General features: G+C 39.3%; 1 pseudogene; it reads right to left on the bottom strand.

Moving 5' to 3' along the window:
- Positions 1–23,537: 23,537 nt before the first annotated feature.
- LOC107817711 (gallate 1-beta-glucosyltransferase 84A24-like) lies at positions 23,538–25,440 on the bottom strand (annotated as a pseudogene).
- Between the last annotated feature and the right edge of the window lie 208 nt (positions 25,441–25,648).

Below are 25,648 nucleotides of genomic sequence, written 5' to 3'. Positions count from 1 at the left end.
AACCTTAAATAATAATACCCTTGAACAAAATGAAAGATTTGGTAGTCTCTTTAAACTTTTTTGTTAAAATTCTAATTGTGTTTATTATGAAATATAGCTAATACTGACATTAATTTTAAATCTTATTAGTTTAGAGAAGTTTAACACATATTCGTTTGTGTAGATGGAATTTGGGCATCGTCGATGGATATATAATAGGAATCATCTGAATCGTACGGGGTTGTAGGATGAATTTATAGAAGGGGTTGCTAGCTTTATTTCCAAGGCAAAGACACTTGATGATTTCCTTATCGAAGGGATGATTAGGTTCCCCTATGTAAAATGCAAGTGTCTTAAGTTATTGTGGCCCGATATTGTTACTGTTCATTTGTATAAGAAGGAGTTTATGGAAAATTATTATGTGTGGGGAGAGTCATGCTAGTGTAAATGATGTTCATTTTAAGAACTCATCTGGTAGTGAAGAAGGTAGTCCCATATCGGAGAATATTAATGTTGAAAATCCTAGATTTAATGAAATGATGAGCGATGTTTTTGAGATGTTCCCTGGGGCTCAATCCAAACCAAATGATGAGGCTAAGTGCTTCTTCACGCGGAAGCTAGTTGTCTGCTTTAAGAAGGCGCAGCGCATTCCAAGTTGTCTGTTGCAGTTAGTTACTAAGTATTAAATCGGTTAATTCTATGTCTCAAACGGGCATGGATTCTATCATTGGCTTTGTGAATGAACTTAATCAGACCAAGCTTGACTTGCCCAAAATATTTTACACGACAAAGAAATTGGTTTTCAAGTTGGGTCTTTTATCGGAGTGGATTGATTGTTGCGAGAAAGGTTATATGTTATTCTATAAGGATGATGCAGCTTTAGAAAATTGTAAATTTTGTAACCAGTCGCGTTACAAAGAAGTCATAATTGCTAAACATAAGAAGGTTCCAGTGAAGGCGATGCACTACTTACCCCTTATACCAAGGTTAAAGAAGTTTATGCATCAATGAGTTCCGCTCCTCATATGAGGTAGCATTATGAACATAGAAGACTAGATGGTGTGTTATGTCATCCGTCAGATGGAGAAGCATGGAAGTATTTTGATAGGGTGTTCCCAAAATTTGTCAGTGAACCGAGAAGGTTGGGATTATGTGCTGATGGATTCACTCCATTTGCAGTGTCTGTTACACCATATTTATGTTGGCTAGTGTTTATTATGCTGTATAATCTGCCCCCTGAATTGTGTATGACAAGTCAATATTTATTTCTAACTTGTATTGTTCTAGGTCCACGCACTCCAAAAAAATTGATTGATGTATACATGCAACCCTTAATTGATGAGTTGAAGTTATTGTTGCATGAAGGTGTGAAAACATATGATGTATTAACTAAGAAAATCTTCAGACTCCGTGATGCTTTGATATGGACTATAAATGATTTTTTTGCTTAAGGAATGATGTCCGGGTGGTGAACTGCCGGAAAGTTAGTTTGCCCGACTTGTATGTAAGATACAAAGGCATTCACTTTGAAACATGGAGGCAAGAATACATGGTTTGACTGTCATCACCGCTTCTTGCCAATGGATCGTGAGTTTAGGAGAAATACTAGTGCATTTATGAAGAATAAAATAGATTATGAGGAGTCATCGCATGTCTTGTCGCCTGAAGATATTTAGAACAGAGTTATGAATCAACGTAAGGTAACAGAGTATCCATTACATAATAAAACAGAGCATTTTCTGGGAGTTACCTTATTGGAAGCACAATCTTCTTCGGCATAATCTTGATGTCATGCATATCGAGAAGAACGTTTTTGGTAACTTGTTTAATACTGTGGTAGATGTAAGAAATAAGACAAAAGAAAACTTGAAGGCCATGATGGATTTGAAAGAATATTGTAGGCGGGCTAAGTTGTACTTGACATACTTGAACAACAAGATTTAGAAGCCTAAGGCTAGTTATACATTCACTTTGGATGAAAGAAGAGAGATTTGTGATTGGGTTAATAATTTGAGGATGCCTGATGGGTATGCATCAAGCTTATCTAGGTGTGTTGACATGAAAGAAGGGAAGTTGTCATCTATGAAAAGCCACGATTGTCACATTTTCATGAAATCTTTGATGCCTATTGCATTCAATGCTTTTCCTAATAGAATATGGAAGCCCATCACAGAGATATGCTTATTTTTCAAGAAGTTGTTCTCTAGCACATTGAGGGCGGAGAATCTAGCTTACATGAACAGTAATATTCGCTTCACTTTAAACAAGTTGGTAAAAAAATTCCCGCTTGGTTTTTTCGATGTCATGGATCATCTTCCGATTCAACTTGCGCAAGAGTCACGACTAGGAGGGCTACTTCGATGTAGATGGATGTATCTCTTCGAGAGATAATTATCTTTAATCAATTATCCTTACGCATTTTAGTTTAACATTATTCAATCAACTTGGAAAAGGCGGTCCAAAACGTAGTCCAATACGATTTTTGACTGAGATGGAGCTAAAGTCAGCTACAACACATGTTCTACTAAATTGTACCGAAGTACAACCTTATTATACGTAAGTGGACATTTATATTAACGAATTATATTCAATCTCAATTATCAATCATTTTAGCTAATGAAAAGTTTCAAATATGTCATACAGTTGGTTTGTGGGTACATATAGGGATGGACATGTTTATCCTAAGTTTGCAGAATGATTTAAACACTTTGTAAGTATTATCAAGTTTCTTCCAATGCAAATTATTATCACATGTACATACTTTGTAATTTCTAATTAACTGTTATATATTGGGTTCGATCTAGGTTCATAATCCAGATAATGGCGTAAATGATCCATTTTTGTGTGACATTGCTTGGGGACCTAGCTCTAAGGTCAGAATGACGTCTAAGTACTCCGTCAATGGGTACAAGTTTCATACAGAAGAATGGTCCAAGGGCAAAAAAATAAATAATAGTGGCATGTGTGTGAAAGCTGATGGTGAAGTTGATTATTATGGTGCGCTTCAACAAATATTATAACTCGAGTATAGTGTTGGTTGGCCGAAGAAAAAGTTGGCACTCTTTCAGTGTAAATGGTATGATCCAACACCTACTAGAGGTACAAAGGTGCATCCGCATTATAAAATAGTTGAAATAAAGCACACGAGGAGGTACAGACTCTATGACTCATTTATCATAGCACAAAATATGAAACAAGTGTATTACTCACCTTATCCTTTGAGCAAGAAGAAGGTTGCATGGCGGGTAGTGATAAAAACAAAGCCCGTGGGTAGAGTTGAGGTCGAGGATGCATTAGATGTAGTGTACCAGAATGACATTTCAAGTGTTGAAATAATGGTGGGTGATGAACTAGCAGGTGAATGGCAGGATAGTGAAGGTCTTTATGAGGAATTCGAGCTTTCATCCCTTAGATCAATTCAAAGTGATTATGAGGAAGGGAACATCCATGGCAAACGAGGATGGAGATTCAAGTGATGAATATGAAGCAAGCGAGGATGAAGAAAGCAGTGGGGATTGAGTTGTTTGTATGTTTTATGACTTGTTTGATTTCTTATGTTATTCCTTATATTATTATTTTATTTTTATATCTTCTTAGACTTTATATATTTTCTTTTTTTAATTGTTATAATATATAGAAGAATTGCTTTTATATTATTACCTGTTGATTTTTTTATTATTATATTTTGTTTTACTTAATTTGTAGAGATGGCTTCTAAGGTTAAAGTACTGAAAAAATCTAAAAAGAAAATAAATATTTTGCCATCCACGAGTGATCACATTTCTCCACACATGCCTAGGATGAGTCCTCCTCCTAGTTTTCCTCGTCCTTCTTAGTCGACGACTGCATTACCACCTGAGTTTTCCAGAGTCCTCCCCCTCCCCCCGGCTAGCATAGTACATTATTATTCCATGCCGACCCAGGATGGTTCAGTCTCCACTACTATTAATTTTATGCCCATGCCTAATTTGCAACCTTGGAGTCCTTGTTTCCCTGCTAGTCAGCATGATGGCTCACCATTGATTCCATCCCAGGGCTGGCATGATGGTTCATATTTTGTGACTCAATCATCGTCCACTCCATTATCATCTCCATCATCATCTACTCCTAGTATTTCTAGACTTGATATTAGAGGATCTCAAGCGGCTGTATCCCCATCTACTAGTGTTGCTTCAGTTGCTCCTTCATGGAGACAGTATGCTGGTGGGACTATAGACTATGATCATATACATCGATTGATTATCGTACCCCATGGAGACGGGTATTTAATTCTTTATGTTTTAATTATTAAAATAAAGATCTACATATATTTAACGAATTTTTATTTTACGTATAATGTAGGTTTTTGCAATCCTTTTAGGACACACATATGGTTGTGAAAGCTATGGTTCCATACTAAATCAGAGTGAATATGTGGCTTTAATTATTTCAATTGCAGACTAAGTGTGTATGGCAGCCTCAGCATGAAAATCAGATGAATGAAAATTTCGAGAAGAGAGCTGAGAAAAGGATTAAAAATACTTGTTTAGTTGCTCGGAAAGGTGGAAGCATGCCTTTGTGGTTGCTTGAAGATGTATGGTCTCAACTATTGGCGAAGTGGAATACCGAAGAATGGAAGTAGAGGAATGAAAAGGTGAAGGCAAACAGAGCCTCCAGTAAGGGTGACTCATTGCACACCGGAGGTTCAATCAATTTTGCGGCCCATCGATTGAGATTGGTAATTTATTTATAAAATTTTACTTAGCTTTACTTATATGAGATTCAAGTAATAAATTCATATTTTTTATTTTGAAAGGAAAAGGCACATGAGGAAAATGTGTCTCATGCTACTCTCTTTGAGAAGACACATAAGAAGAAGAAGAAGGATGGTATAAGAGAAGCATGGGTCGAACCGCGTGCATCTCAGACATATTATAAGTTTCTAACAATACTACCGTTATTCTTGGTTAAGAATAATTCGTTTATATAATATTTGTCAACAATATTTCAGGAAGGGTATCATAGAAAAATGGAGGAGTGGCAACAAACTCAGTCCGATTCTCAGTCGACGCCCGAAGATATGACTACAATATGGACACAGGCAACTGGTGGAGTAAATAAAGGTTAAAATATTTTAGTAAATTTTTAGATATGACTTTATTTTAATATTAATTTGCACAACTTGTATTTTTTTTCTTTTGCTTATTTAAATATTTTTTTATTTTTCATGAAAATAAATAAAGGTAGAGTCTACGAACTTGGAGTGCAGCTCTCGTTCAGTCGTCTAGCCTCATTATTTAGTGGTGCTTCTGCTTCACCCGAAGAAATTGAGACAATACGGATGCAAATCAATGAATTGTCTCAGCAATGGAATAATGCTCAAGAAACAATACGTATGATGCGGACACTCACGACAAACCATGAAAAACAACGTACAATGGAAGAATCTAACAATGGGGAGACTGAAATCAATGAGGATCGGTAGTAATTTTGAATGTAATATGATATTTAGACTTTATTGGTTTCGACTTGGTTCGTTTTACACATGGATATGTGTTTTAGACTTGAAAATCATTTGGTTAAAATTTTTATACTTTAATATATTTTAATAGATGTGTTTACACTTGTTTGAAAGTGTTGTATAGTTTTGTAGTTTGATATTTGATGTTTTGTGTTCAATTACTTGAGCAATTGTGACACATATTAGGTTGAATGATTGGTTTTGAATTGCGAGTGGTGTAGCTTAAATTCAAAAGTATTCTACTGAAAGTTTTTAGATTTTACGACTGATTTCCGACTACTTTAGTCGGAAAACTTAATTGGAAATTTTCAGATTTACGACTGATGTGGTCGAAAAATTTAAATATTTATTAATTTAATTTTTATGTTTCCGACCGATTTGATCGGAAATGATGAATTTAATTTAAATTAATTATTAAATATACCGACTAAATCGGTCAGAAACTGTCAAAAAATATTACTATTTATTTTTAAATGTGCGACAGATTCGGTCGCAAAGTTATCGATCAAATCGATCGCAAAAGTTGAATTTATCCAGTCACCTAGTTTTTTCTTCTTTGCAACTATTTTTGTCGCAAATTTCCGACCATTTTGGTCGAAAATAGTTTGCGACCATCTATATTCCGACCATTTCATTTTCGTCGGAAATAATTGATTTTTGATTGATTTTCGACGGAAATGATGGTCGGAATATTGACATTTTCCAGTAGTGACACAGAGGTAACACCGCTCGACTTAGGTAGATGAGATCTAACGGATACCCTGCTCTGATACCATGTTAAACTATTGAAAATGGATCGGAAGAGGAAAAATTGTTAATGAATGTTAGGATTTCTAGAGTGTTCTTCATGAGAGAGAATAGACGAGGAGAGAGAATGGGAAAATAACCGGCCAACTATTAACAGCTGGGGCCTCTTCTATTTATACTTTGTTCTTACAATGTAAAATTGTCTAACTACTAAATGAATAACCACTATACTATATTAACAAAGAACGGCTATCTAGTACACAAGGCTAATTACAAAATAAATAGCTGGGCCAACTCAAGTGTGCTGCTTTGGCCCTGAACTCGTGCAAGTTGGTGGCCCAACATGTATCAAGGCAGGCACTTAGCTTCCAAGTTGTAAACAGGGGGACAAAACTAAGAAAGAGATTTTAGATCAAAGTGGACCGATGATTTTCATAGACAATAGTGTATGTATCAACTGCTATGTTAAACCAACGAAATTAAGACAAAACACCAGAAATTATAAATTCGGTAGACCATTGACGTTTATGTTAATGAAAGTTTAGTTTTCACGTATGATTTTAATTTCACTGTCTCCATTCTTTCTGCATTTTTTGTCGGAGGAGCCACCATTTGCCACCGCTCTCCGCCGCGTTCTTCCATTTCAATGCATTCTCTTTCATCTCCGCCGCCTTTGGACCGCAAGTTGCTTCTTGTCACGACCCAAAATCTTTTAAAGATCGTGATGACGCCGGACACCGCTGTCAGGCAAGCCAAAAATAAATATTTTATTTGATTCTCATTTTAATATTTCTGAAATCATATTTCCTTCAATTAAATAGTAAAAGATAGAATTTACAAAATTAATTATAATATTTTTAACAATTTTAATACATGACAACCCATAACCATCCCAAAACCCGGTGTCACAAGTGCATGAGCCTCAACTAGGAATGTAAAATAAAATATAATATCTGTCTGGAATACAAATTTAGACAGGAGAAATATAAATACTCTGAAGGACACTCTGCTGGCTGCAGATCGTAGTATAAAATGCAGCTCACCTAAATCCCCGCAATAACCGCGCTTTTGCGCCCACAAGGTCACTAGACATATATGTACCTAAAAATGTGTAGCAAGTGTAGTATGAGTATGTAAATCAATGCGTACCCAGTAAGTATCTCGCCTAACCTCGAAGAAGGGTCGACTTCGACACTTACTATAGGCTATAAATAAAATATCAATGATATAATTAAGCATGAATTATATAGAATGGTTGTAAGCTTAATATCATGAAATAAGCAAACAATTCGTTTGTTAATAAAACATTTCCAAATTTATTTTCGTCATTTAACATTTTTAGACCTCTAGTCAATGAAAGAAATATCAATTATTAACAATTCCAAAGTTATATCATGCGCAAATCATGCCGAGGTCGTACGGCCCGATCCAACATAAATATTTAAACTGTGTACTTCCAAGGGTCGAACGACGTGAATCATAGATGCATCTATCTGCTACCGATGTGTTCGGCCCGCTCCACAAAAGAGAAAACACATTAAACAACCAATTCAAGATTTAATAAGGGGAAATTATTCCAAGAAATTTCAAATTCTCATTTAACGGTCAAGTAAATGACGTTTAACCTTTTTACAATTCCTTTATTGAGTTTTTAAATATTTTAAATAATTTAATTAACAAGTAGGGTGCAAACATCGCAAGTAAAACATGATATGGGTCCTAAACTACCCAGACATAAGCATAATAGTAGTTACGCACGGACTCTCATCACCTCATGCATACGTATCCCCCACAAATAGAAAAACACAATGATTTGATTCAACTATGGGGTTAATTCCCTCTTACCAGGTTAGAAAGGAGACTTAGCTCGCTCCGAAGTTCCATAACCAGTTCCCAAGCCTTCCAAACAACTCAAATCGATGCCCAACGCTCCAAAACTATGCAATAAATGAGCAATTCCATAAATATATACTCTAATACTCATTATAACCCTATCTACAATAATTTCCAACTCCGTTCGAAAAGTCGATAAAAATCACCCTCAGGCCCACATGCCCGGATTTCGAAAATTTTCGAATACAAACTTTACCCATAACCCCACGAACTCAAATATATAATTTATTTCTAATTTCATGCCCAAATTCGTGGTCAAAATAAAAAACAAATATTAATTTCTAGGTTTTTCTTCCAAATCTCAAATTTCTACCAGTTTTCATGTCTAAATCCATATATAAATCTTGTATTTAACTCATAACTAGAAGAAATCACTTACCTCTTGATGATCATGGAACCCCCTCTCAAAATGCTCTTAAAAATCACCTAAATCTAAGGGGGAAATGGGCTAAGTCTTGGAATAAAAAGCCCTTGGCTCCAGTCTCTAGCTCGCAAATGCTATGGTCGCATTTGCGACAAATGCATCACAAATGCGAAGCCAAGTTGCACTTGCCAAAGTTGCATTTGCGACCAAGATCTTCGCAAATGCGAAGGGGACAGATCCGCAAAAGCGACATATTGTTCGCAAATGCGAACCCCTCAGAAAATTCCCACCCTTCGCAAATGCGAACCCCTCCTCGCAAATGCGATGTTCGCATTTGCGACCATTACATCACAAATGCGATCACACCAGAACCAGCAATCCAACTTCTTCACAAAACACTCTGAAGCTATTCTGAAACTCACCCGAGCCCCCGGGGCTCCAAATCAAACACCCACACAAGTCTAAAAGTATAACACAAAGTTGCTCGAGGCCTTAAATCACATCAAACAACGTCGAGTTCATGAATCGCACCCCAATTCAAGCTTAATGAACTTTAGAACTTCAACCTTCTCATTCGATGTCGAAACCTATCAAATCACGTCCGATTGACCTCCAATTTTGAACACAAGTCACATTCGACATTACGAACCTACTCTAACTTCCGGAATAAGAATCTGATCCCGATATCAAAAGGTCCCCTTCCGTTCAAACTTCTTAAAAACCTTCAAATTTCTAACTTTCGCAAAACGACTCCAAAATGACCTACGGACCTCCAAATCCACATCTAGACGCGCTCCTAATACCAGGATCACCATACGGAGTTATTCCCAGACTCGCAATCCCAAACGGACATCGATAACATTGAAATGTACTTCAACCCAAATTTATGAATTTATTCCAAAATGCTAACTTCCACAATAGGCGCCGAAACGCCTCTGGGTCATCCAAAACCTGATCCGAACATACGCTCAAGTCTAAAATCATGATGCAAACATGTTGAAACCCTCAAATCCCGATTCAGAGGCCGTTCACTCATAATCACACCTTAGTAAATTCTTCTAACTTAAAGCTTCTGAAATGAGAATTTTCTTTCTAAATCAACTCCAGATTTCCCGAAATTCAATTCCGACCACACGTACAAGTCGTAATACCTGAAGTGAAACTACTCAAGGCCTCATATCGCCGAACGACGCGCTGGAGCTCAAAATGACCGGTCGGGTCGTTACATTCACTTATTCGACGCATAGACGAGCATCCTACCATTATACAAACACGATACGATAGCAACACAGAAATCGTCATAACAATCAATGCCAAATCTCAAAACCTTAGGTAACACTGATACCGAGTTGAAATGACAGAACGGCCTTCCGCAAGGCGATGACTATAGCCCAATCAAATACGCAGGGAGAGACATCCTGCAACATATCTGTAGTGCCAGTCCAATTCCTCGATTCCCAATTTATAACAAGTGCTTCACACCGCCTAAGGTTGAATAGGAAGGAAAGAAAGGCATAAGCCTCAAAGGAATCAAATCGCACGATGAGGAATCAAGAAGGGAAGTTCTTGTAGCCTCTCGAAGATAAGTACAAACGTCTCCATACCGATCCGCAAGTCTCTATTAGACTTGCTCATGACTAGTGAGACCTAAGTGAACCTAGTGCTCTAATACCATGTTGTCATGACCCAAAATCCATTAAAGGTCATGATGGCGCCGGACACCGCTGTCAGGCAATCTAAAAATAAATACTTAATTGGGTTCTCATTTTAATAATTCTGAAATCATATTTTCTTCAATTAAATTGTAAAAGATGGAATTTACAAAATAAATAATAATATTTTTAACAATTTCAATACAGGACAATTCATAACCATCCCAAAACCCGGTGTCACAAATGCATGAGCCTCAACTAAGAATATAAAATAAAATATAACATCTGTCCGGAATACAAATTTGGACAGGAGAAATATAAATACTCTGAAGGAGACTCTTTTTGGAAGCGGATCGTAGTATAGAATGCATCTCACCTAAATCCCCGCAATAACCGCGCCTCTACGCCCACAAGGCCACTAGACATATATGTACCTGCACAAAAATGTGCAGCAAATGTAGTATGAGTACGTAAATCAACGCGTACCCAATAAGTATCATGCCTAACCTCGAAAAAGTAGTGACGAAGGGTCGACTTCGATACTTACTATGGGCTATAAATAAAATATCAATGATATAATTAAGCGTGGATTACTAGAACGGCTGTAAGCTCAATATCATAAAATAAGTAAACAATTCTTTTGATAATAAGAATTTTCCAAATTTATTTTCGTCCTTTAACATTTTTGGACCTCTGGCCAATGAAAGCAATATCAATTATTATCAATTCCAAAGATATATCATGCGCAAATCATGCCGAGGTCGTACGACCCGATCCAACATAAATATTTAAACTGTGCACTGCCGAGGGTCGAACGACGCGAACCATAGATGCATCTATCTGCTACCGAGACGTTCGGCCCGCTTCACAAAAAAAACACATTAAACAACTAATTCAAGATTTATTAAGGGAAAATTATTCCAAGAAATTTCAAAATCCCATTTAACGGTCAAGTAAATGAAGTTTAACCTTTTTACAATTCCTTTATTGAGTTTCTAAATGTTTTAAATAATTAAATTAACAAGTAGGGCGCAAACACTGCAAGTATAACATGATATGGGTCCTAGACTACCCGGACATAAATATAATATTAGCTACACACGGACTCTCATCACCTCGTGCGTACGTAGCCCCAACAAATAGAAGCACATAGTGATTTGATTCACCTATGGGGTTAATTTCCTCTTACAAGGTTAGAAAGGAGACTTATCTCGCTCCGAAGTTCCATAGCCGGCTCCCAAGCCTTCCAAACAACTCAAATCGATGCCCAACGCTCCAAAACTAGTATAAATGATCAATTCCATAAATATATACTCTAATACTCATTATAATCCTATTTACAATAATTTCCAACTCTGTTCGAAAAGTCGATATAACTCACCCTCAGGCCCACGTGCCCGGATTCCGAAAATTTTAGAAGACAAACTTTACCCATAATCCCATGAACTCAAATATATAATTTATTTCCAATTCCAAGCCCAAATTCGTGGTCAAAGTCCAAAAATACCAATTTCTAGGATTTTCTTTCAAATCCCAAATTTCTACCAATTTTCATGTCTAAATCCATATATAAATCTGGTATTTAACTCACAACTAAAAGAAATCACTTACCTCTTGATGATGATGGAACCCCCTCTCAAAATGCTCTTAAAAATTGCCTAAGTCCAAGGGGGAAATGAGGGAAATGGGATAAGTCTCGGAATAAAAAGCCCTTGGCTCCAGTGGCCACAAATGCGATGGTCGCATTTGCGACAAATGCATCGCAAATGCGAAGCCATGGTGTCCCTGCCAAGGTCGCATTTGTGATCAAGATCTTGGCAAATGTGAAGGGGACAGATCCGCAAAAGCGACAAATTGTTCGCAAATGCAAACCCCTCAGAAAATTCCCACCTTTCGCAAATGGGAACCCCTCCTCGCAAATGCGATGTTCGCATTTATGACCATTACATCGCAAATGCGATCACACCAGAACTAGCAATCCAACTTCTTCAGAAAACACTTCGAAGCTACTACAAAACTCACCCCCGAGCCCTCGGGGCTCCAAACCAAACACCCACACAAGTCTAAAAATATAACATGACCTTGCTCGAAGCCTTAAATCACATCAAACAATGTCGAATTCATGAATCGCACCCCAATTCAAGCTTAAAGAACTTTAGAACATCAAACTTCTACATTCGATGTCGAAACCTATCAAATCACGTCTGATTGACCTCAAATTTTGTGCACAATTAACATTCGACATTACGAACCTACTCCATCTTCCGGAATTGGAATCCAACCCCGATATCAAAAGGCCCACTTCCGGTCAAACTTCTCAAAAACCTTCAAATTTCTAACGTTCGCCAAACGACTCCAAAATGACCTACGAACCACCAAATCCACATCCGGACGCGCTCCAAATACCAGGATCACCATACAGAGCTATTCCCACACTCGAAATACCAAACAGACATCGATAACATTGAATTGCACTTCAACCTAAATTTATGAATTTCTTTCAAAATGCCAACTTCCACAATAGGCACCTTAAATACATCTATCTGCTACCGAGCCATTCGGCCCGCTCCACAAAAGAGAAAACACATTAAACAAACAATTCAAGATTTATTAAGTGGAAATTATTCCAAGAAATTTCAAATTCTCATTTAACGGTCAAGTAAATGAAGTTTAACCTTTTTACAATTCCTTTATCGAGTTTCTAAATGTTTTAAACAATTAAATTAACAAGTAGGGCGCAAAGATCGCAAGTGCAACATGATATAGGTCCTAGAATACCCGGACATAAGTATAATAGTAACTACGCACGGACTCTCGTCACCTCGGGCGTATGTAGCCTCCACAAATAGAAACACATAATGATTTGATTCACCATTGGGGTTAATTCCCTCTTACAAGGTTAGAAAGGAGACTTACGTCGCTCCGAAGTTCCATAACCGACTCCCAAGCCTTCCAAACAACTCAAATCGATGCCCAATGGTCCAAAACTAGTCAATAAATGAGCTATTCCATAAATATATACTCTAATACTTATTATAATTATATTTACAATAATTTCCAACTCAAACATCACGAACCCAATCCCGCACTTATCCTGAGTGGACATCATTTCACGAGACCACGCTGTCTCACACCCCACGAACCATCTCATACACTTCTTGTGCGCATATTCGCATCTTCAAATGGTACACCTATTCTGATAATTTCCCTATGATTCCGAAGTTATTTACTCCCATTCTTCCACTGCTACACCGCATACCGAAGATAACATAGATCACTCCAAGCCCCTTTCATAATCCGCTGCAACAGCTCGATACTTAACCATACTACGGACTCAAAATCCTTAGGCACCACACTTTAACTTTTGAATCCACTAGGACCATTGTTGAGAGTCACCCACTCTGACTTGGTCGCGAATATAATCAAACCCCAAGGCTCTGCTAGCACATGAACACCCTCTCAAAGAAGCACCCGACTGAATCACTTTCCTTGTAAATCACCTCTACACGAAGCATAAATCCTGAGTCTTCCCCAATCCTAAACATGAATTGATAAGGCCAATTATAGCACACATTCCTCAAATCCCTTGCTCAAATTACCACTGATGTTCTATTTCCTTTGGTCGTAATAACCCACCAATATGCCGATAACCCTAAATCACTAGCCACATTATTCGATCCCTTACTGGACAGCCGGTAGCATTATTCATAAAAAGCTTCGTTGACACCACGCAACCGCCAGCCTGATCACATGAGATAACTCACCTGTGGAAAGTCCATGTCGACACCTTCCAACGATGCTGCACTAATTACCATTACTATGAAATCCTTAAACCATCCTGAGCCCATGCTCATTCACCAGCTGTACAAGCCCATTCACTCCCCATTGACATAAACTAAACGTGCGACGATACAATTCAATCCAACCTTCCTACGTATAGTAGCCAATATTCCAAATTAAGCCCGTAGACCTGGTCACTATCCACCATGAATCCCAAATCACTCTAAACTTTCCTCAAGGTGTGTAGCTATCCTACCATAGAACCCATATGCTACTCTACCACTCTCCCACTTTGGTCAAACCCTCTACTTTAAGCAACTACCCGACTTTTGTTTCTCAAACTTGGCCTTCTAGAAATTTAACCACCGCAAGACACCCCCCACATGTCCTTCCTCATCCTTTGCCGCCAAGTTGTTGCCTTAACTCAATATCTATCTCTGTAGCACTTGAACCAATAGATCGCTACCAATTTTAGATATTTCTGAAAATCATCTTCCTTGAGCCCTCAGCACCCGGACCATCGATTAAGATTTGAACCAACGCACACTGCGATCTCTGACAGCCGCTTCCCCGGCAATATTTCACACTACCCTACCGCGAAGGCAAATTGATGAAGACCATAACGCCGACAAACTTAACACATTCAATCCAGGCGACGACACCACATCACAGATGAAAATTCCACCATGCTCGAAATACCAAGTCTCGTTACTCCGTCAACCAAAACCTAAAGATTCATAGTCCGATTGCCATTCCTTCGCCAGAAATAAAATACAAGATCTCTGAATCATGCACTGAGTAAACCTCCTTCCAAGTCATTCACTTCTTCGACGCATAGACAAGCATCCTACCATTACACAAACACGGTGTGATAGCAACGCACGAATCATCATAACAATCAATGCCAAATCTCAAAACCTTAGGTAATACTGATACCGAGCTGAAATGACATAACGACCTTCCACAAGGCGATGACTATAGCCCAATCAAATACGCATGAAGAAACATCCTGCACCGCATATATAGTACCATTAAAATTCCTCGATTCCCAATTTATAACAAGTGTTTCATGCCTTGTAAGGTTGAATAAGAAGGAAACAAAGGCATAAGCCTCAAAGGAATCAAATCGCACGATGAGGTATCAAGAAGGAAAATGCTCCAAACAGCCCTATAGTCTCTCGAAGATAAGTACAAACGTCTCTGTACCGATCCGCAAGACTCCAGTCGCAGATGATGCATTTGCGACATATGACTCGCAAATACGATGGTCGCAATTGTGAAAAATGCATCGCAAATGCGAAGCCAAGCTGCCCCTGACAAGGTCGCATTTGCGACCAAGATCTTCGCAAATGCGAAGGGGACAGATCCGCAAAAGCGATAAATTGTTCGCAAATGCGAATCCCTCAGAAAATTCCCACCCTTCGCAAATGCGAACCCCTCCTCGCAAATGCGATGTTCGCATTTGAGACCATTACATCGCAAATGCGATCACACCAGAACCAACAATCCAACTTCTTCACAAAACACTTCGAAGCTACTCTGAAACTCACCCGAGCCCCCGGGGCTCTAAACTAAACACCCACACAAGTCTAAAAATATAACATGAACTTGCTCGAGGCCTTAAATCACATCAAACAACGTCGAATTCATGAATCACACCCCAATTCAAGCTTAATGAACTTCAGAACTTCAAACTTCTACATTTGATGCTGAAACCTATCAAATCACGTCTAATTGACCTCAAATTTTGCACACAAGTCACATTCGACATTACGAACCTACTCCAACTTCCGGAATCGGAATCCGACCCCAATATCAAAAGGTCTACTTCCGGTCAAACTTCTCAAAAACCTTCAAATTTCTAACTTTCGCCAAACGACTCCAAAATGACCTACGGACCTCCCAATCCACATCCGGATGCGTTCCCAATACCAGGATCACCATACAGAGCTATTCTAGGATTCATAATCCTAAACGGACATTGATAACATTGAAATACACTTCAATCCAAATTTATGAATTTCTTCCAACCAAAATGCCAACTTCCATAATAGGCGACGAAACGATCCCGGGTCATCCAAAATCCGATCCGTACATACATCCAATTCCAAAATTATCATGCGAACCTGTTGGAACCCTCAAATCCCGATTCCGAGGTCGTTTACTTAAAATCACACCTTAGTAAATTCTTCCAACTTAAAGCTTCCGAAATGAGAATTTTCTTTCTAAATCAACTTTGGATTTCCCGAAATTCAATTACGACCACACATACAAGTCATAATACCTGAAGTGAAACTACTCAAGGCCTCAAACCGCTGAACGGCGCGCTGGAGTTCAAAACAATCGGTCGGGATTCTCTCCCACTTAAATATTTGTTCGTCCTCGAATGTGCTAAGAATTGCTGTAGAGTTGTCCGAAATCATTGTTTAGTATCTCGTGCACCTACCTGTGCTACCACAACCCAGTTGAGCACATTAGCTCGAGCAAACCTGAAAATCCTCCCTTTTGTTTTCTAGTCAAATAAGCCTTAGAGCCAAATTCCAACATCTGAAATCCTCTACAAGGTCTGTTTCCAACATACGAACACCGTATCCATCACTACACGATGCACCAATACGTGATTGCATACCTTTACTGAATTCATACCATGCACCGTGTAACTTAAATGACCATAATAATATCCTCTGACAATGATAGTCGAAATCCCACGAATCTGATGCCCACACGCACCTCACGAAGCATATAAGTCCCGTTTCAATTCTCACAATACTGCCACAACAGAAAGGATGTGTAGAAATTCATAACCAACTTCCGAGTTGACAAATCATTGAGTCCCTTCTCCTGACAAGGACCATTACCCCATTATGAACCAAATAACAATATTTGCTTTTTAATGTGCATCATATAATCCGATCGCACTGATCCCAGATCCAATAATCTCGTCTCACCCAGTATAAACTGTCCAGGCAATAAGCCACCACAAACACTACCAAAGGTCTCATATGATGCCACCATGTGCCAACAATCCACAAACTCGCATGTGATACAAAAAGAAAAAATGAACTCTAGAAAGAACTGCTCAACCCACGTGACTAATTAAACAACCGAAAAGATGTTATGAACCTTCCTCAGAAAATGTGAAGAAAAAAACATAAGAATAGGTATAGGGAACTGTACTCAACATCTCACTGTTACGGCGCTCAACCCGATCCAGACATGATACCGTTGTGGCATGCAACCCGATCCAACCATGATACCCGTGGCGGCGTGCCACCCGATCCAAACAATGTACCCGTGGCGGCATGCCACCCGATCCAACAATATACCTGTGGCAGTGTGCCAGCCGATCCACATATGACAATAAATAAGGAAGTACCCATCAAGACAAAATGCTTATACCTACGAAATACCCGAATACCAACCACAAGCACGCGAAGTGCATAATACAAATCCTGAGGAGACGGATAGCGCCATACGCGATGAAACTCAAGCACAACTAAGGTGTAACAAATGACTTGCATCTTGAGATCCATCCTGCTCTCACAATACCACAAGTTACACGGGATCTCAATACGAGCGCGAATAATCAAACCACCTCACAACGCACATGGCACAATAGAGATTATACGGAATACTTGATGACAGAAGTAACATCCAAGGCCCGAATACTCCTTCGTAAACAACGCTATGCTGAAATAAACCCATCCGGCCTGATATAGAGCCCATATTCATATTTAGATCCATCCACGGATCTCAAGCCGATTCTGATCGCACCGTACTAGGCTAATAACCTTTCAAGGATGCATAATATCCCTTTTTTCCATGACACACAAGAACAACTGTCAAATCCGGAACAAGCATCCACAGTTCACAACCAAATGAATAGAGCGCCTTCCAGGCCTAAACTCTCACATTAACGATAGTACCATAATCTCCATACCACCGGCCACACAAATGCTATCAAGCAAATCAAGAATCCACAATCAGTACGCAAAGTTTCTTACATAGAACACCGATCTCAGGTGACGCCCAAGACAATACCAGCTTACTCTAACCATCTGAATCCTTTCTTGCTCATCCGAGCTCGTGATATTCTCGCCAACACCAAACGGCAACCTTGATCCTCAACTTCTAATTCCCATGCCGCTCACTGTGCCTAGCATGCCAATAAGCGAAAGTACAAGAATTTCACCATAACTCCTGAACCACCAATAGAATAAACACTTTATCATATAGAAACCTTTTACTTATCTCATCTCAGAAGAACCATTGCAACACGTGACTGAATTCCCATAACCGCAGAAAATACAAATCCCCAAGAAGTGGTCTAAACCACCATAACTCTTCCTGGATCCATATACACATAACATGCCATAATACTCGAATGCCTCTAAATAAAATCAGTTACGGAGGCCATCAAGCCTCGCACGCACCGCCACAAACCACATGTATAACTTAACAAGCTGAAGGAACTGACCATTGCCACCATTATGCCAATTCAACCATTGCTAACCGATCTGATTTCTTCTAATTTACTCTGGCCTTGCCTTAGGAATAATAATAGCTCCATTCAAACATCACGAACCCAATCCCGCACTTATCCTGAGTGGACATCATTTCACGAGACCACACTGTCTCACAACCTATGAACCATCTCATACACTTCTTGTGCGCATATTCACATCTTCAAATGGTACATCCATTCTGATAATTTCCCTATGATTCTAAAGTTATTTTCTCGCATTCTTCCACTGCTACACCGTATACCGAAGATAACATAGAGCACTCTAAGCCCCTTTCATAATCCGCTGCAACAGCTCGATACTTAACCATACTACGAACTCGAAATCCTTAGGCACCACACTTTAACTTTTGAATCCACTAGGACCATTGTTGAGAGTCACCCACTCTGACTTGGTCCCGAATATAATCAAACCCCAAGGCACTGCTAGCACATGAACACCCTCTCAAAGAAGCACCCGGATGAATCACTTTCCTTGTAAATTACCTCTACACGAAGCATAAATCCTGAGTCTTCCCCAATCCTAAACATGAATTGATAAGGTCAATTATAGCACACATTCCTCAAATCCCTTGCCCAAATTACCACTGATGTTCTCTTTCCCTTGGTCGTAATAACCCACCAATATGCCGATAACCCTAAACCTCACAAGTAAACAACCTTCCAATCCAATCGTAGGCGGCAGAGCTCTCCCACTTAGCTTGAAGCAACCATCGCATAACTCTGGAACCCACCAAGATTCCTTATCCCCCATTGACATGATCTTGCACAATCAACCCGCCAAATTCCTCGAAATCCTTCTGTTAAATATTTTATGAACACTCTAAATCACTAGTCACATTATTCGATCCCTTACTGGATAGCCGATAGAGTTATTCGTAAAAGCTTTGTTGACACCATGCAATCGCCAGCCTGATCACATGAGATAACTCACCTGTGGAAAGTCCATGTCGACACCTTCCAACGATGCTGCACTAATTACCATTACTATGAAATCCTTAAACCATCCTGAGCTCGTGCTCATTCACCAGCTGTACAAGCCCATTCACTCCCCATTGACATAAACTAAACGTGCGACGATACAATTCAATCCAACCTTCATGTTGTATCCTTCTTCATATCAAGCAACTCCTTTCCATTGTATCTAACCTTCCTACTTATAATAGCCAATATTCCAAATTAAGCCCGTAGACCTGGTCACTATCCACCATGAATCACAAATCACTCTAAACTTTCCTCAAGGTGTGTAGCTATCCTACCATAGAATCCATATGCTACTCTACCACTCTCCCACTTTGGTCAAACTCTCTACTTTAAGCAACTAAACGACTTCTGTTTCTCACACTTGGCCTTCTAGAAATTTAACCACCGCAAGACACCTCCCACATGTCCTTCCTCATCCTTCGCTGCAAGTTGTTACCTTAACTCAATATCTATCTCTGTAGCACTTGAACCAATAGATCGCTACCAACTTTAAACCTCTCCGAATATCATCTTCCTTGAGCCCTCAACACCCGGACCATCGATTAAGTCTTGTACCACCGCACACTGCGATCTCTGACAACCGTTTCCCCGTCAATATTTCACACTACCCTGCCCCGAAGGCAAATTAATGAAGACCATAACGCTGGCAAATGTAACACATTCAATCCAGGGCGACGACACCACATCACAGATGAAAATTCCACCATGCTCGAAATACCAAGTCTCGTTACTCCGTCAACCCAAACCTGAAGATTCATAGTCCGATTGCCTTTCCTTCGCCAGAAATAAAATACTGGATCTCTGAATCATGCACTGAGTAAACCTCCTTCCAAGTCATTCATTGCTTCGACGCATAGACAAGCATCCTACCATTACAAAAACACGGTGTGATAGCAACGCACGAATCATCATAACAATCAATGTCAAATCTCAAAACCTTAGGTAATTCTGATACCGAGCTGAAATGACAAAACGACCTTCCTCAAGGCGATGACTATAGCCCAATCAAATACGCAGGAAGAAACATCCTACACCGCATATATAGTACCATTAAAATTCCTCGATTCCCAATTTATAACAAGCGCTTCACGCCATGTAAGGTTGAATAAGAAGGAAACAAAGGCATAAGCCTCAAAGGAATTAAATCGCACGATGAGGAATCAAGAAGGAAAATGCTCCAAACAGCCCTGTAGCCTCTTGAAGATAAGTATAGACGTCTCCATACTGACCCGCAAGACTCTACTATACTTGCTCATGAATCGTGAGACCTAAGTGAACCTAGTGCTTTGATACCATGTTGTCACTACCCAAAATCCATTAAATGTCGTGATGGCACCGCACACCGCTGTCAGGCAAGGCAAAAATAAATACTTAATTTGATTCTCATTTTAATATTTCTAAAATCATATTTCCTTGAATTAAAAAGTAAAAGATGGAATTTATAAAATAAATAATATTATTTTTAACAATTTCAATACAAGACAACCCATAACCATCCCAAAACCCGGTGTCACAAGTGCATGAGCCTCAACTAGGAATGTAAAATAAAATACAACATCTGTCCGGAATACAAATTTGGACAGGATAAATATAAATACTCTGAAGGAGACTCTGTTGGATGTGGATCGTAGTATAGAATGCAGCTCACTTAAGTCCCCGCAATAACCGTGCCTCTGCGCCCACAAGACCACTAGACATATATGTACCTACACAAAAATGTGCAGCAAGTGTAGTATGAGTACGTAAACAACGCGTACCCAGTAAGTATCTCGCCTAACCTCGAAGAAGTAGTAACGAGGGGTCGACTTCGACACTTACTATAGGCTATAAATAAAATATTAATGATATAATTAAGCATGGATTACGTAGAACGACTGTAAGCTCAATATCATAAAATAAGTAAATAATTCTTTTGTTAATAAGAAATTTCAAAATTTATTTTTTTCATTTAATATTTTTGGACCTCTGGCCAATGAAAGCAATATCAATTATTATCAATTCCATAGATATATCATGCGCAAATCATGCCGAGGTCGTACGACCCGATCCAAAATAATTATTTAAACTGTGCAATGCCGAGGGTCGAACCATAGATGCATCTATCTGCTACCGAGGCGTTCGGCCCGCTCCACAAAAGAGAAAACACATTAAACAAACAATTCAAGATTTATTAAGGGGAAATTATTCCAAGAAATTTCAAATTCTCATTTAACGGTCAAGTAAATGAAGTTTAACCATTTTACAATTCCTTTATCGAGTTTCTAAATATTTTAAATAATTAAATTAACAAGTAGGGCGCAAACATCGCAAGTACAACATGATATGGGTCCTAGACTACCCGGACATAAGTATAATAGTAGCTACGCATGGACTCTCGTCACCTCGTGCGTACGTATCCTCCACAAATAGAAACACATAATGATTTGATTCACCAATGGGGTTAATTCCCTCTTACAAGGTTAGAAAGGAGACTTACCTCGCTCCGAAGTTCCACAGCCGACTCCCAAGCCTTCCAAACAACTCAAATCGATGCCCAATGCTCCAAAACTAGTCAATAAATTACCAATTCCATAAATATATACTCTAATAATCATTATAATCCTATTTACAATAATTTCCAACTCCGCTCGAAAAGTCGATAAAAATCACCCTCGATCCCACGTGCCCGGATTTCGAATATTCTTGAAGACAAACTTTACTCATAACCCCACGAACTCAAATATATAATTTATTTCAAATTCCATGCCCAAATTCGTGGTCAAAATCCAAAATATTAATTTCTAGGTTTTTCTTCCAAATCCCAAATTTCTACAAATATTTATGTCTAAATCCATATATAAACCTTGTATTTAACTCACAACTAGAATAAATCACTTGCCTCTTGATGATGATGGAAACCCCTCTCAAAATGCTCTTACAAATCGCCTAAGTGCAAGTGGGAAATGAGGAAAATGGGCTAAGTCTCGGAATAAAAAGCCCTTGGCTCCAGTCGCAGATGCCGCATTTGCGACATCTAACACGCTAATGCGATGGTCGCATTTGTGAAAAATGCATCGCAAATGCGAAGCCAAGCTGCCCCTCCCAAGGTCGCATTTGCGTCCAAGATCTTCGCAAATGCGAAGGGGACAGAACCGCAAAAGCGATAAATTGTTCGCAAATGCGAATCCCTCAGAAAATTCCCACCCTTCGCAAATGCAAACCCCTCCTTGCAAATGCGATGTTCGCATTTCAGACCATTACATTGCAAATGCGATCACACCAGAACCAGCAATCCAACTTCTTCATAAAACACTTCGAAGCTACTCCGAAACTCACCCGAGCCCCCGGGGCTCCAAACCAAACACCCATACAAGTCTAAAAATATAACACGAACTTGCTCGAGGCCTTAAATCACATCAAACAACGTCGAATTCATGAATCACACCCCAATTCAAGCTTAATGAACTTTAGAACTTCAAACTTCTACATTCGATGCTGAAACCTATCAAATCACGTCCGATTGACCTCAAATTTTGCACACAAGTCACATTCGACATTACTAACCTACTCCAATTTCCGGAATCGGAATCCAACCCCGATATCAAAAGGTCCACTTCCGGTCAAACATCTAAAAAATCGTCAAATTTCTAACTTTTGCCAAACGACACCAAAATGATCTACGGACCTCCAAATCCACATCCGGACGCATTCCCAATACCAGGATCACCATACAGAGCTATTCCCAGATTCAGAATCCTAAACGGACATTGATAACATTGAAATACACTTTAATCCAAATTTATGAATTTCTTCCAAAATGCCAACTTCCACAATAGGCACCGAAACGATCTCGGGTCATCTAAAACCCAATCCGGACATACGCCCAAGTCCAAAATCATCATACGAACCTGTTGGAACCCTCAAATCTCGATTCCGAGGTCGTTTACTTAAAATCACACCTTAGTAAATTCTTCCAACTTAAAGTTTCCGAAATAAAAAATTTCTTTCTAAATCAACTTCGGATTTCCCGAAATTCAATTACGACCACACGTACAAGTCATAACACCTAAAGTGAAACTACTCAAGGCCTCAAACCACCGAACGGCGTGCTGGAGCTCAAAACGACTGGTCGGGTCGTTACACTTCTAGTAAACACTTCTCCACTTCCTCCCTTAGCTTGGAATAATCCTATTTCCAGCCTCACATCTACATAAAAGAAGTCCAGTTTTGAAAATGTACACTAAATATTTGGCATCAATTACTTTGTCACCCCATTGAGCAAATGCAATTACTGGAGTTCCACTAGCTATCGCTTCCATTGTTGAATTCCATCCACAATGCATCAAAAAGCAAGCCACAGGCGTGTGTGCCAAGACTTACTCTTGTTGACACTATTGAACCACTTTGGCCTTGTCTCCTGCTTTCTCCAATATCCCATTTGCTAGTTAAAAGGTAGGAATTAAGTCCTTAACTCAAGAACACGTACACAATTTCATCGACTTGTTCTTGTTTCAACATGACTAAACTCCCAAATGATATGTACACAATAGAGGATGGTTGTTTTGAATCAAGCCAATGTATGACGCAGTTGTCAGCAATTAACAAATCACCATGAAATTCTTTTGACGATCTGTTGGGAGAGAGTAATTTTGGGTAGTTGAATAAAGGGCCTATAGTTTTGATGGGATAAATCTTGGAAAAATGTTCCGCAACCTCATATTCAAGTTCTTGGAAAGTGTCCATTTGTATACAAAATGTTTTGGACAATTTCTTGAAATGGCCTAAAATAGCACTCCTCAGCATTGTATGGTGAGAAGAAGGGTGCAACAAGCTAGGAATTTCGTCATGTTTCAGTAGAAGCATGGCTGATAATTGAACATCAACATCAGGTTGTGATTTTAATAGTATTTAAAAATGAATAATAAGGAGAACGTACTTAAATCGTATAGAATTCGACTTATAGACATCGCACTTCACTTATATTTGCATTTAACAATTCTAATTTAACAACAAAAACAACAACAACAACAACAATCCAGTGTAATCTCATAAGTGGGGTCTGGGGAGAATAGTGAGTATGCAGACCTTACCCCTCCATCGAGGAGTAGAAAGGCTGTTTTTGAAAGACCCTCGGCTCAAGAAGACAAACAAAGTCAATAAATCAGTACCATCAACAGAAATCATAGAAATAGTGACAACAACATAAGGACCAAAAAATAGAAGAAAAACAATAACAGTAACAAGTAAATAAGGCCAGGTAGTATAAAAAATGGGAGAATAGTGTGGACACAAGATTAACCACTAGTAGCCTAAGACAAAACCCTATCACGCTAGTCTCTCACCCAGAACGAAGTAGAAAATGCTCAACTACCTCCTAACCTACAACCCTAATGCTCAACCTCCACACTTTCTTATCAAGGGCCAAGTCCTTGAAAATTTAAAGCCACGTCATGTCATGCCTTATCACCTCTCTCCAATACTTCTTAGGCCACCCTCTACCTCTTTCCGTACCAGCCAACGCCAACCGCTCACACCTCCTTACCGGGGCTTTTGGGCATCTCCTTTGCACGTGCCCGAACCATATGAGCCTTGCTTCCCGCATCTTGTTATCCATAGGAGCCATGCCCACCTTCTCTCAAATATCTTCATTCCTAATCTTATCCATCCTAGTGTGCCCGCACATCCACCTTAACATCCTCATTTCTGTTACTTTCATCCTCTCGATATGTGAGTTCTTAACTGGCCAATACTCTGACCCATACAACATGGCTGGTCTAACCACCGCTCTATAAAACTTACCTTTGAGAATCAGTGGCACTTTCTTGTCACACAAGACTCTAGATGCTAACCTCCATTTCATCCACCCCACTATTGGACGGTATGCGACATCCTCTTCGATCTCCCCATCCCCCTGTATAACCGACTCAAGGTACTTGAAACTGCCTCTTTTGGGGATGACTTGAGTTCCAAGCCTCACGTCCACGCCCTCTTCCCTCGTCTCGGCACTAAACTTGCACTCCAGGTATTCTGTCTTCGTCATGCTTAACTTGAAACCCTTAGACTCATGGGGCTGTCTCCAAACCTCCAGCCTCTCCTTAACGCCGCCTCGTATCTCATAAATTAGAACTATGTCATCAGCAAATAAAATTCACCATGGCACCTCCCCTTGAATATGGTATGTCAGAGCATCCATCACCAGCGCAAATAAGAACATTACTAAGCGCAGATCCTTGGTGCAACCCCATAAC

Source organism: Nicotiana tabacum, chromosome 24, assembly GCF_000715075.1.
Source record: "Nicotiana tabacum cultivar K326 chromosome 24, ASM71507v2, whole genome shotgun sequence".
Taxonomy (NCBI): domain Eukaryota; kingdom Viridiplantae; phylum Streptophyta; class Magnoliopsida; order Solanales; family Solanaceae; genus Nicotiana; species Nicotiana tabacum.
The sequence above is the reverse complement of the archived record's forward strand: the minus strand, read 5'-3'. Positions and strand labels throughout refer to the sequence as shown.